Raw genomic sequence first — 10,430 nt, 5'->3', positions numbered from 1 at the left:
TTTTTTAAAAAAAAAAAAAAAAAAAAAAAAAAAAAAAAAAAAGATTGCATATAAGGATGTAATTTGCAAGAATCTTTTTATTATTAAGCAGGCTATGCACTGACAGCATTTAAACTTGAGCATTCAGGTATGCTGGGATCATTGCATTTTCATGTGTCACTCATACCTCTGAAAGCTCCCGCTCCCACCATCTAGAAGTACCAGTACTCCAAAATAAGCTCCTAGATGACCTCGACATGATAAAAGGCAGAAGGGGGCTGTTACTATAATACAGAAAATTGGAAGCAAGGAGACAGCCTCTTGCTGATACCTACATGAATGTGTAACCTGTGCTGCCTCTGAATCATGTTTTACTGATAACCCAGGGATTAGACACACGACAATCCAGTAAATAGGGAATGCTGCCAAGTTGCCAGAGTGAGTTATCTATCTGAAGTTGTATGCACTTTCTCATTGTACAGTCAGAACTGCTCATGTTTGCAGCCCTGATACCTTTCTTTTAGTCCTGCACCCTGTATAAGTTTACGCAGCATGGATTGATAAGTAATAGCTTTTAAGATATCCTTTATTTAATTGTGATAGAGAAAATGCATATCTGGAGTTGTTTGCAATGTGAAAGTAATGGACCTAGCGAGGACCCAGGTAGCAGGAGTCAAAGGGAGTGGCTGTCCTCTCGCTCCAGCCTGGCAGGGAAGAGGCACATCTGCCATGCACCGAGCAGGGCAGCAGCAAGCCATCTCGGGCTTCCCTGCTGTGCTCAAAAGAAAGTGCTGGCTGTGCTTTTAGGCGTGGACAACATACCTCTGCAGTGCTGCCAGTGTGTGGTGGGGACACAGCGTCACACTGGTACTCACCAGGACGAACAAACTGGGGGTAAACTCCCCTTAGAACCAAACTTTGGTGTCAAGAATAATCCTCATTAGAGTGCTCCTCCATTTTGCTTGTCTGACATGTAGCTGCACAGGAAAGCTCATAAATAAGCCAGTGCATATTGACTGACTGGAAGTTTCTGTGCTGAAAAGGCTGTGTGGCCCAATGCATAGTTTGTTCTTACAAGCAGCCTGTGCAAATTATAGGAAATCTCTAAGGCCTGGATGTTTCCAGATTATGAGTAGTACAGGGATCTCTCACAAGGAATCTGACACACACACACACACACATACACAAAATGGAGAAGGAAGAAAATTGGCGGGTGAGGTAATTGAGCACATAGAAAGACATCCCATGGCAGCAGAGTGCTGCTTAGTGGTGATTGTGACTATCTAGACACTCAGCAGAGTACACCAAATGGAAGAAGTAAGGCTTAAAAATTCTTTGTGGAAACTGCACGTCTGATCCTTTACAGGTACCAGCTCACAGAGAAAGGCACATTATTGCATTCAGTTCTAACTCCCACATTAGAAGGCAGAATTAAGAACATTGATACAGAGAAGAGACTATTCTGATCTGAATAATAAAAAAAAAATCATGTTAATTTGAAACAAGTGTTTTGATGTATTTTGAGAGGTGCACTGGAAATATATTTACTTAACATAGATTGCATATTTGGAAGTACCAGAGAAATTCAGAAAGATTGTGCTGAAACATGTCACAGTGAGGCAAATGAAAGCATCTTTTCACCAACTCACTTCGTATCACCTAGGGGAGAATGTTTTATTTAAGTAGCAGCAAGCCAGGGGATGCTGATGACCGAAAAAAATGAAAATAAAGTTCAGAGGAAGCAGGAGACAAAAAAAAAATGTTAACAAATGTGCTTGAAGGGTGAAGATTACAAAGACTGTGCTTCTGCATGATATGTTAACCATGTCTACTTCGCAAAAAGAATCCTCTGAATGCTTCTCCCAGGAGGTTAAGTGATGTGCCCAAGCCAAAAGGCACTCCATGTATGGCTTAAGATGCTGTTCTCTGTGACTGCTGGCTTCCGCGTTTCTCCTGGAGAATGACCATACATATTCAGGTGATGAAAGAGAGCAATCTGATGCTTATTTTAAAATAGATTTTAGAAGCGTTTGGTCTGCAAATACAGCAAGCATTCTCTTACTGAAAGGCATATGAGGTCCTTAGGAAGTATTTTTAATTGAAGGAGCAAATCTTATAAATAAAAAAATAGTTCAGGAAGGAGTTAAAAGGAATGTCAGAAAGCACAGCATTAGGGCCAGTTTTGTTTACTTTATAATTTACTGACCTAAATTTGCCAATGACATAGAAATGGAAAAGGAGCATAAAGTAAATACAGAGGAACAGAGCAAATAAATTCAAAATGATCTGGATAGATTCAGCTTAGAGGCTGGATAAGTAGCTTATTCAGCTCAGTTGTACAGAAGTGTGAAGTAATAAGATTAAGAACTAAAAATAATCAAAGAGGATAGAACCAAAGAGAAAATACAACAAACACCGCAATCCCAGAAGCAGAGCAGAGGAAGTCCTTTTCCCTGTTTGCGAGAGAGAACCCGTGCCTTGGGGCCATGCAGCCCCACGTAGCAGGAACACCTGCAGCGCCACATTCTGTGGGACTGGTGGCTGGGGAGCAGCGGGTCCGTGGGCAAGGCTGGGTTCGGAGGGGAAGCAAGTGCACAGGGAGCAGATTTCTTGCATTTGGTTGCTTCATATGTATGTGGCAATAATACCAGTTGGTGGGCTGGGGCTCACCGGGAGGCACATGTGGAATAGCTCTGGCAGTTCCTGCCCCAGATTGCTTTCTGTTGTCATAGTGGTTTTATTCTCTTTCAGTTCAAATTTCTGGTGTGTTTTTTATCTCTGCTCTGTATTTTGGTGCCCAGAGCACTATAGTCAGTGTAGTCCCAGCCAAAGCTTACGAGGTTGGTATTAACCAGATTTGTGGTAATTGTCCATGTTGCCTTAGAAAATAAAATAATAATAATAATAATAATAATAATCTTATTATTCAAATTAAAACTTGAGGAGAACAATGCTGAACAAATTTATTTTTAAATTCAGACAACTTCACGTAATCATCATATAGTTAGGAACTTGAAACAATAAAACTGTAAATAGTTTCTATGCAAGGACAGCACAATGTTAGACTTCTTTTCCTAAATCACAAATGATCCTCGACCAAATAATTAAGGACACCATTAGCGGCCTTCTTCTATTCAAAACCACTACTTTTTCTTTAGGAGGAATGGACTTCTGTACTTTTATTGTTTTGGAGAAATTATACTGAGTATTCTCTGTCTAAAGCAGCAAAACAACTCCATAATTGGATTTGTTCAGAGTAATGATAACAAGATTTAAAACACAGTTTCAACACAGAAAAACTTAGTGTAAAAAGACTACTCTTATGTTTTCAGCTGTCAACTAAAAGTATATTGAATTTTGCAGATCAAATTCAAATAAAAGTGTTGAGATTAAAAGTGATAAAGCGGCAACAGTGAGATTAGAATCCTTCCAAAAATTAGATTAAATCCTCCTCAGGACCATAAAAACCTTATTATCTTGACATGACTAGATCAATCATTGCAAGACAATTATCTTAACAAGTTGCTCTGATACAGGAATTTCAGACTATATTTTTTCTTCTAGTTGGTATGAAAATAGACAGTGTATAGTCCTGGCATTCTTGAGCAGAAACTGAGACAGACATCTCTTGGCTCTCCTGGTGACAAGCAAGCCATAAAGTCTGTCTGTAAACATCAATAAAGTCCTCCTTTAAGCAACAAAAGCTTACATTATATTGAACTGTGAAATAGAACAGCATTAAATCTTGTCATTATATAGTTTATTGACTATAGTATCAGCTTACTTAAGACAGTTTTTACCTCCTCACTTCTTTAACTCCAAAGTTGTTCTTGTGGCAAAAGTGCTTTGTTGTGCTTCTGCTATACCTATTATCAGAAAGCTCCTGTGTCTCATCTGGAAGTTCATGCTCATACCATACCTCTAAGGATGACCAGTACTGTACATGTGGAACTGAAGAATGATGTGAGATTGATCACAAAATAAATAGGAGCCAGAGCTAATGAGAGGGGTTCCCAAGCTTTTCAGCCTTACTATTGGTAGAAGCAGGATATCAGACTGGCCAGGAATATCCATATTCAAAGAGTAAACGTACACTGCTGATCGAATGGATTTTTCAAGCTTATAAGGACCTAATTGTTCCCATTTTTAATTTGGAAATTCATTTGCTTACATAATTTTATTGTTTCTACTAGATTGTGAAGTGTATTTTCTCCACATTTCATTACTGTGCAATAGTTCTGTGAGCATCTATTGCTCCTCTGGGGTGGCATTGACCTGACTTTGAATTAAAAAGTGGCTCGCTGCCCCTAGGTTTAATTCCAAGGCAAATCAATGGGGTTCTGTGTTGAAGAAAGTGACAAACATGGGCTTTTGTTTCAGATCTCAAAATACCCTTGGTGCAATCTTAAAAGGTGAGTGCTTCAAATCCTTTCCAAATAAAATCATTTATATTTCGCACCTTCTGAAAGGGATATTAAATCAAGTTACATTTTTTTTCCTTTTTCTTTTTATAAATTATTTCCTAGTGAATGCACTTCCAGTGGCAAGAGCATCTTCAAAATGATGTTATAGTATGGAACCAGTACAGACAATGTCTGTAAGTACTTCTTATAATATTGAAGCTAATTAAGACTCTAAGTGAACAAAACTATTCCTTTGCACAATAAATTAGTTACCTATAGGTGAACACTAAGGCAAAGAAGCTATTTCATTATAGTTACAGCATAATGCAAATGAAGACCAGGTAGTTATTAATGAAAACATTTTTTCTATCAAACATTATATAATTTGGGATATTGCAATATATATTAAGATTTTTCATCGGAGAGACTTCATAATATGAAGTTACACATTCCTAAAAATTGGATTTTAGTACATTTGAACTACTTAACAATGGTGGTACAAGAAGCAATTCTGAAATAAATGGCTTCATAGACCCATGAAAGACAGCTGGTATGAGATAGCCTTACATAAATAATAAGTATAACATTCCATACTGGTTTAATTCCCACACAGTTTTTCAAGTTTTATTAACCCAGACAACTCATAATAATTATGATAAACAGACATTGTCATCAGAAATCAGCAGAAATTTGATAAGATTAAGTACAATGCAATACATCTTCCTTGCTCACAGAGTCTGTATTATAAATTACTCCTAGGCTTCAGAATGAGCCACTGTATAATTGAGCAAACCAGATCAATTTTTAAGGATGCTTATTTAAATGCAAAACAGACTTTTTGAGAATAGTAAACTTGATTAAAATCCCTCTTTAAGTGCAAATCACAAACAACAATATCTAATACTCACAGGCCATAAGCATCCTATTAATAATACAATTTATTGTTCAGATATAATTGTAAGGTCTTAACGACATGGCAGCTGTAATCTACTTTAAAAATTAGAAACGATGAACTCCACAGTCTTCTAATGTGGCTGAAATACACACAACGGCTGAGCAACTTGCATTTCGTTACTGAAATACATTGCAGCAGATTAAATAATCAGGCTTTGGGTGTTTGTCTCACGTCATTTTCTCCACCTTTAGTGTTTTGTTCCATAGATTATATTTTTTCTGCTATTGCATAGATATTGAAACCAGATCCAGAAAAGACTAAACTGGAATTTAGCTATCTCAGCCCTGAATACTTCTAATATTGGTTTAAAGCAGGAGGGAGGGCAATATTCCTTGTTTTTTTTTCTTTTTTTTTTTTCTTTTTTTTTTTTTTTTTTTAGAATTCCCTGGATTGGTACAGTTGTGTTTTTGCACTGCAAGAGCGTTACAGACTTGAGAAGTGTGGACACATATAACTGGATATAAATAGGACAATGCCTGTCCCATACTGTAAACAACACTGAAATAAAAAGATAAAAAGCATCCACAATCTGTTTTATTTTATCACTGTATCAAACCCCACCAAACACAAGTTTCTGCTCAGAAGACTTTCCACCAAAACCTGGGGGTGAAGGAAGAGACACCTGATCTTTGGAACAATCTTAAACTTCAGTGAGAAATAAGCACTGTAAGTGGAACATTTATTACTTGTATAATGTCTGTTGCTGCAATGTTAATAACCCTTCTTATGAATGATAAACTGCTTATTAGCAGTTCTATGGTTGTGTAGCTGAATTATGAAAGAATGAGCTTTGAGTTAAACATTTTAATGTCGTTTACATTTCTACACATGTAAAATTAGGTTTGAGAGTTGACATGTTTTCAGTCAGAGTTCGTTCAGTCTTCACAGCACAAAATAGAACTGTGTGTTTTAAATGCTTCTGTGGTGCTGGATTCTGTTTCACCAAAAGTGAATGTATTTCGAGAAATAGGATGGAGCCCAACCCGCTGTGCTCTGTGACAGACATCCGGCAGTAGCAGCTCCCAGCTCTGCACCAGGCTGCTGTGGTGTGTGCCCAGTGCTGCTGCAGGGCTGGCTGCAGGCTGGCACGCGCAGCTCCACTCCTTCACTGCGAAGAAGGCTGACCCAGCTCTAGCAAAAATAGAAAAACAGCCATTGGCTGTTCAGAGAAAGTGGATTGACAAATTCTGTCTGCAGCTCTGTTATGGGACTGCTAACCTTGCCTAGGGGACGGGGCATGGTGAGGAATGGGTAATAATATAGTAAATATTAGTAACTATTTAGCCTTGTGGTTAAATGATCTTAAAGCATTGTACTTGAGCACACAAAACCTTTTCTTGTGTTCTGGAAACACGGCCTTTGACTTACATCCCCCTTTCCTCACTGTCTCTGGCATCTCCCCTTGCCACGTGTCCTGTTTTACTCTGTGTAGCAATGGATAGCAGTGGTGGCAATATGTTACCTTAGTAAAGGTAACATACACAAATTGTGGGCCAAACACTGCTAAAGAGGCAAGAGTCTACATTTTAAAACACAAGTCATTAAGCTCTCTGCTTCATATTTTGCTTCCACAGTCCATGTATTTTCATACATTAAAGCTGATCACTGCAAAGAAATGTTGGGTAGCTCAGTTACTCAGTTATTAATCAGTAAATCAATTCTATCCACATCACAATGTTGCTGCATCACCAGGAATCCTGTTGAGTATCTCCCTGAAAATGCATGTCTCTGAAAATGCTCTAAATGGCATGCTGATTCCTATCTTAGAGAAATGGGAATTGAAGAGTGCTATCATGCAGTAGCATTCCTCAATAGCCTGTCATACAAGGCTTAGTTGTCTGTGTTTTTCTAAGTGTGATGTGTCTGTATGTGTGCATGTGCACATACAATACACACTATTTTCTGTGTTTTTTTCAATGTTCTTCAGAGTACATGCTCACCCTGAAGGAAAGACTGCCATTTGAAAATGCTCTGAAGAATCATTTTGCTGTAAGTGTTTGCTGAATCAATGAATCATTTTGTTTTACAGTAGCACCTAAAACGTGTTTGGCAACATTCGATAAATACTGGTGTTTGCAGTCTAGGAATAAAAGAAGAGAAGCAGAATAAAATGTCACCTATATTTCAATGTACTTTGGTTAGCTATAGTGGAAAGAAACTTAGAGGAACAGAAAGTAACCGATTTCATGCAGCTGGATCAGTGTACCAAGAACTTACACAAAATTAAAAATAAAAAGAGGGGAGCTGGTAGCACATCTGTTTTTGAAATTAGAAGAGGCAGATAATGTAAGTAACAAGGTGAAAATTTATTAAAAGAGCAGAGGAAAGAACTGTAATTTTGGCTTTGATAAGGTAGAAAGGACATACATAGCAGCTGGGGTGACACAGTCAGATAATGTGAAATTTAGCAACCATGTTTCTTCTGTGAGACAAAGATAAATGCAAGTATGCTGGAAAGAGTAGAGAAAGTAAAATTAAAGCATTCAATATATGAGATCCCTGATGAAAGATTTTGGTTAAAAGTACATTAAAAGTAAATTTAATTTCATGCAGATCATAGGAATGCTTTCTAATTTAGAAAGTAACAGCATTGCATACTAGAGTGCATAGTCCACTTCTCTAAGCCTGTAAGCAGTTATTAACAGAACAAGTAATTAAATATTTAGATTAGTGCCAGACAGGGATTACAATAGGAAACCTGAAACTAGGACTAATTTTGACAGTTAAGTAAAAGTTTATTCATCTTTTAGTTAACTTGAGTATGACTTCAGATTCCAATATGGTTGGTCTCATGCAAGGTTCAAGGTGTAAACCAATGTAATGATATCACTCAATGTACTAATATGCAATGAAAGTTTGCATCAAGCCATGAAACCACAGAGAAAAGCAAAACCAGAAAACTCTTCCTTATATGCTTGCAGATAATTTCTAGTGTATGTGTGTTTTATATAACAAATATTTTATTCTGAATCTCACTAACATTATTATCTGTCATAGTTTATGTTAACCCAGACTTGCCAAGGAAGTTTTGGCCTTGGTTGCCTAGGAGGTTACATTTTTTATTTTAACCTGTTTACTTTTAAAAGTCCTTTAAGCCACTCACAATATGCAAAATGTGAATACTAAAACAATGTAAAGAAAAAAAATATTTCACTAGTTTAGTGAGAAATACTCAGCCCAAAAACTTGTTCTCAACTTGTTCCTGAGCAAAAATAAATACATTTTTGCATTCTTTGATGAATCCTATTTTGAAGGAAATGCAACATCAAAATCTATTTGTAGGTAATATTCCCCATTAAGCTCCTTCTAAAGACTGAGACATGAAAATTCAAAATTAATGCTAAAAAAAACTGTAAGGAAAGAATGAGATGTCAGATTTAATTTAGATTTTTAGGCTATTCTTTGAATTGCAACTCTAATATAATAGCTTGCATATGAATATATGGCATATATTTCATTCCTTTTGTAATCTTCCGTTACAGTATGTAGTTAACTCAGTTATAAAATTCTCTAAGAATCATGTATACACATATTTAGTATTAGTTAAGTATATACTGAGTTTACATAGGTTTACAAATTACAGGTTTAAATACATTTTTTAGTATATGATTGATATGTATTAGCTATTCCTTCTGATGATTTATAAGCATAACTTTAAAGAGGGTATTTGCCTAGTGCACAGCATATTAAATAACAGGTTATGAAAGTAAATATTTAGGTTTACTAATTTGACACAGTGTGGTTTTGCTCCATATATTTTTATTCTAAAAGTACTGTTAAGATTAGAAGGACTATGTACTCCATTCTCACTGTTTAATAGTTCATGAGTAGTAGATTGAATATTACCACGTATGAGAGAGATTGCAGACCTCTTTTATTGATCTACTCTCAAAACACACACTGAATGAGTATGACACAATGAAACAGATCAGTTCTCTTCCTGTGTTAGGCAGGGACATGACCTTATGAGATCCTTTTCTAACTTGCCAGCACATGGGAAGGAGATACCTCTAGAAATGAAACCTGCTTTAACACACAACTCTAAATTTTGTTTAGGAGTGGGGCTGTGATTTCCAAATCAGAAATATTGGCCATTTGGACTGAATATGAAATATAGGCTTTGTGGATATGATGGCTCTTCTTCACACCAGGCATGTGATTATCACTGCAGACAAACATACCTTTAACTGGTGAAAGCATTACAGGGCTTCCAGGCGGACATGAGTATCAGTCTGACTGGCGGAGCGCCTACACCCTGAATCTGCACTGCTAGATAAAGAGTCGTGGCTCCTGGGGAAGACTCCATTTTTGGTAGGCAGTGTTCATTCACTGCTGGGGTTGCACTTGCTGGGTTGGTGGCCATGCACCCTACAGACAGTGCTCTGGCAAGTCACTCCTCCATGCTGGGAGCAGGCGGCATTTGGGCACCAAGGGTGTCAGTGCTGCATTGCCCTGTCTCCACATTGGTGGTCCCACCCCACCAGGTCCAGCTCAAGCATCCCCACAGGGTGCCCATCTTGGGGTGTCACCAGAGAGTGTACTCAGCCCCGCAGTCCTGCTTATCTCAGTAACCATGCTCTTTGTTACAGCTTTTTTAGGTTAATAAAAATGAGAATGAAATACAAACTGCCATTTTGAAGAAGAGGGTTCTTGCTGAGTGTCACATCACCATTTATAAGAACTGAGGGTTTCTCGTCATACTATTGACAACTGCGAGGCTTGCTGTGGATGATTAAGTTTCTAACACCTAATTTGGCTTTAAAGGAAAAAATTGAGGCCTCATTAAATCATATGGAACATATAAAAGAAAAACTGAAGGGACAAAAAAGGCCAGTGACATGGAAATGTGATATCCACCAAAAGTGCCTAATTACAAGCAGGTTAGCCATAGAAATGGCCAAGCTAGACAACTACATATATTGTTGGAGTTGCCTGGGGGCTATGCTGGCAGCAGCTATATTTGAAGAAGGGCAGTCATAGGTCTGCTGTTAACATCCTCTTACTTTTGTTAGATCAGCTATTTTCCTGGTTTGGTCTACACTTCCATATTTTATTTTATTTTATTTTATTTTATTTTATTTTATTTTATTTTA

At 37.4% G+C, this 10,430-nt stretch overlaps 1 long non-coding RNA gene across 1 annotated transcript in view; it reads left to right on the top strand.

Moving 5' to 3' along the window:
* Positions 1 to 5,783: 5,783 nt before the first annotated feature.
* LOC118172786 overlaps positions 5,784 to 10,430 on the top strand; it is a 31,497-nt gene continuing 26,850 nt past the window's right edge. Inside the window, exons 1-2 of the long non-coding RNA XR_004753858.1 lie at positions 5,784 to 6,003; positions 7,265 to 7,326. This is a non-coding gene — a long non-coding RNA (uncharacterized LOC118172786). The remainder of the gene's footprint in view (positions 6,004 to 7,264; positions 7,327 to 10,430) is intronic.

The sequence above is a fragment of the Oxyura jamaicensis genome, chromosome 11, assembly GCF_011077185.1.
Source record: "Oxyura jamaicensis isolate SHBP4307 breed ruddy duck chromosome 11, BPBGC_Ojam_1.0, whole genome shotgun sequence".
In the NCBI taxonomy this organism is placed as follows: domain Eukaryota; kingdom Metazoa; phylum Chordata; class Aves; order Anseriformes; family Anatidae; genus Oxyura; species Oxyura jamaicensis.
Note: the sequence above shows the minus strand (reverse complement) of the source record. Positions and strands in the feature narration are given on the sequence as shown.